Source organism: Dipodomys spectabilis, unplaced genomic scaffold (genome assembly GCF_019054845.1).
Source record: "Dipodomys spectabilis isolate Male_0828 unplaced genomic scaffold, ASM1905484v1 ptg000415l, whole genome shotgun sequence".
In the NCBI taxonomy this organism is placed as follows: domain Eukaryota; kingdom Metazoa; phylum Chordata; class Mammalia; order Rodentia; family Heteromyidae; genus Dipodomys; species Dipodomys spectabilis.
The window spans coordinates 2256675-2260687 of record NW_024871092.1 but is presented as its reverse complement, the minus strand read 5'-3'; positions in this window follow the sequence as shown (position 1 = coordinate 2260687).

Sequence of the window (4013 nt, the reverse complement as noted above, 5' to 3'; positions counted from 1 at the left end):
TGTCCACCACACCTTTCACTTCCTCTTTCAAGGACCTACTTCTTACAATTTGGTTAGGTTATTTGGGTTAGGTGCAACGTAGGTTTGTCCAGGATTGGAAAAGTTTATTGTGTTTGTTTTATTTTGTTTTTTACTTCTGTGTATGTTTTATAATGGAACTATGCGTTTATTACTTTTCCACAGGACTGTAGGCCATATTACTGACATTATCCACTGTATCTTATGGGTCTTCAAAAGTATCTGAGTTCGTATTTCTTAACAGGTTATCATCCTATACTTTTTTTATTTGTAATTTGTTAGGCCTGATGTTGGGCTGGTACTTTACCACTTAAGCCTTGTCCTCTCTGTGTTCGCTTTTGTTTTTGGAATAGAAACTTGTGTTTATTCTTAGGCTCTTCTGGACTGAGTTTTTCCAATTCACACTTTGCACAAAGCTGAGATGACATAATTATCTCTTGCTTGAGTTGTGATCAGGATTAAATCTGCCCACAGACCAGCCCCTCCCAGCTCTCCCATCACCTGCCTGAATCATACCAGTAATCACCTGACTGTCGTTGATCACCTGACTATGAGTGAACAAAGATCCTAGGCTCGGAGATCATTTCCTCTTGTCTATTTTCTATACTGACTCATCCTTGCGATGTTGTTGTTCTTGTTGTTTGTCTGTCAGTGCTGGACTTGAACTCAGGGTAGAGGATCTGTCCCTGAGCTCTTCTTCCACTCTATTTCTCTTATCTTTATTTCAAATATCATTTATGCCTTTTTATTATAAAATGGTGTGGTATTCTGATATATAATTTAATAACTCAATGCTGTTATTGAGAATGATTTAAAAAATTATCATAGACATAAATATACATATATATACATATATCTATATACATTGGCTTTCAAGAGCATATTATTAATATTCAATTCGCTATAAATTTTATCCTATCAGAATATTCTCTTTAGGGTTATAGGTTCTGGAGTGTCCCTGTCATAACCTTTCCCATTTGTGGTTTTGTTACTATAATCAATCTTGTACCTTTCTTGTTGTTGATCCATTAGCTTTGAAAGCATAATCCCCTATCTGAATTGCCAGCAGAGAAATAGTAGCCTAACACTATGTTTGCATCTTTGACTCTCAGGCATTGACTCTCAATCTGTTTTTAAATTTTTCTTTTTAAAAAAAATTTTGTCATTAGTGCTGCGGAACTCTGGGTCTGAGGGAAACATCAGCTCTTCAGCTCAAGGTGAGCCCTCTACCACTTAAGCCACAGCACCACTTCCAGCTTTTTAGTGGTTTATTGGAGATGAGTGTCTAAGACTTTCCTGCCCGGGCCAGATTTGAACTGAGATCTCAGATCTGTTTCCTGAGTAGCTAGGATTACAGAGGTGCACCACTGGTGCTGGCTAAGCATTATTTTTTTATCTTCATATGATAATGACAGTGGTGATGAATGCACAATAATTGGGTACATAGAGTGAAAAACGGACACCAACAAAGAACCATCACAACTGGACAGCAAACTGTTGGATTGTTACAATTGTTGACTATTGTTAACCAGTCAGTATGCCTAATGGATAAATTGAGCTTTGCCATTGTTATTATTAATCTCTTAGCCTGAATTAATGTTCTCCTCATTTTTACCCCAAAAATTATGACTTATTTTTTCTGAAACCATTCTTTCATCTTTAGTGTTCAACCCTGCATTTTCTTTCTTCTCCATTATTACCAGCTATTTCTCTAAGTATTCCAATTTATTTTATTTTATTTTATTTTTAGGAATTAGTACTGAAACTTAAACAATCCAATCTAATAGAAAGTTCAACACCCCAATGGTCTAGTATAGAGGCGTTTCTGTTTTTTTCTTCCAAGGATCTAGTAATCAAAAGTCTGCTCTAGAACTTTGTGTCACTGAAACCAGTACTGCTTTTTTCTTCTCGAAATTACTGGGGCTTGAACTTAGGGTATGAGCACTATTCGTGTGGGTTTGTTGTTGTTGTTGTTTTTTGCTTTTTTTTTCTCCTACGACTTGGACCACAGCTCCACTTTGGTGGTTATTTGAAGATGAGTCTTTTGGACTTTCCTATATGAACAGGCTATGAACTGCCATCCTCAGAGCTCAGCCTGTTGAGTAGCAAGGATTACTGGGAAAACAACAATGCCCACTGAATTAAATGTTTTTTTGTTTTGTTTTGTTTTGTTTTTTGCTGTTATTCTGAGATCAACCTTCTTTCATGGTGAAAAGCAGTCACTGGGGTCTCATTTTTGCATGAGTTTATTTTTATGGCAATTTTTAAATATTTCTGGCTCTATTGTTGCATTGTTGCTACTTTATCTTATCTTCATTTTTTACATGTTATGTTTTATTATATGTTACCGCCATATGTCATAACAAAATGGGATTACTGTGCATAAAATTCAAATTAGTACAGTATTAATGGTTTGCTTCATTTGAGAAACGTTCTCTGCTATAGAGGTCCCAACGTATAGAATCTTCACTAATAGTGGTTTATCATTGGAGAAAAAGGGTCTGACAGGAAGTTGGAAATAGCCAATGGTGTATCTCCAGAGAAGGGAACTCTTAACCACATTCCAAAAACTCACACTGCCATTGTCAAGATAAAGAAACACCACAACCCCAAGAGACTTCTCTATATAATGTGTCAGCAATGGGGAGGTGTTAAAAAAAAAAGTGTAAAGACAGTTCCCTTTCACAAAAATTGGAGGAATAGGTCCTCTGATTCAGGGCAGTGGGCCAAGAAAAGGGTGTGTACCTGAGTTCTCAATTAGGAAAGTTGATTTACATATCATCTGGAGTTGGAATTTCCATCCTGGAAACCACATCTTTAACTTCCTCTTTCATGGAAATGCCTCATAAAATTTTCTTTTTTTTTTTTTTTACATTTTATTCTATTTGTGAACATACTGTACAGAGGGGTTACAATTACATGGGCAGGATAATGCATACATTTCTTACCAAGCATTGCAGCCTTCTCCTTTGCTTACCCTTCACATCCCTTCCCAGCTTCCCCCTTTCCCCCCCAGTCCCAATCCTTCTCCCCCCCTCCCCGCACCGACGATTTAAAGCTCGTTTTGGACATGACAACTTGTACTTCTCATTGTTGCAACAGGTCCACCTGTATCCTTAAACGACTTGTTTTTTCCCCATCTCCTCCACAAGTTATATTGACATCAAATATACTGAAAGCAGGGGTTATACTGTGGGGGAGGGACATACAAAGCAACAAAGAAATAATCTTATAAATGCGTTAGAAACACATACATGAAAGAAAGAAACATTAAAATACATTTCAAAGGGTTTATTTTCCTAACATCACATTATCTGACCTTTTCCATTTGACTCATACATATACTAGATATTGCAAATAAGGGAAACCATGGGGCCTATGTTTCTTTGGGCCTGGCTTACTTCACTTAATATAATTTTTTCCAAGCCTTTCCATTTCCTAACAAATGGGGCAATGTCATTCTTTCTGATGGAGGCATAGAATTCCATTGTGTATATATACCACATTTTCTTGATCCATTCATCTACTGAGGGGCATCTGGGTTGGTTCCAGATCTTAGCTATGGTAAATAATGCTGCAATAAACATAGTTGTGCTGGGAGCTTTAGTGTGGTCTTGTTTGTAAACATTTGGGTAAATGCCCAAAAGTGGGATTGCTGGATCATAGGGGAGTTCTATGTGGAGTCTTTTGAGGAACCTCCATACTGCTTTCCAAAGTGGTTGAACAAGTTTACATTCCCACCAACAATGAAGTAAGGTTCCCTTCTGTCCACATCCCCTCCAGCATCTGTTGTTGTTAGAGTTCTTGATTTTTGCCATTCTAACTGGGGTGAGGTGCTATCTCAATGTTGTTTTGATTTGCATTTCTTTTATGGCTAGGGAGGTTGAGCATTTCTTCATTGTGTCTATTGGCCATCCTTCTTTCTTCTTCAGAGAAGTTTCTCTTTAAGTCTTTCGCCCACTTGTTTATTGGGCAGTTGTTTCTTTCAGGATTTG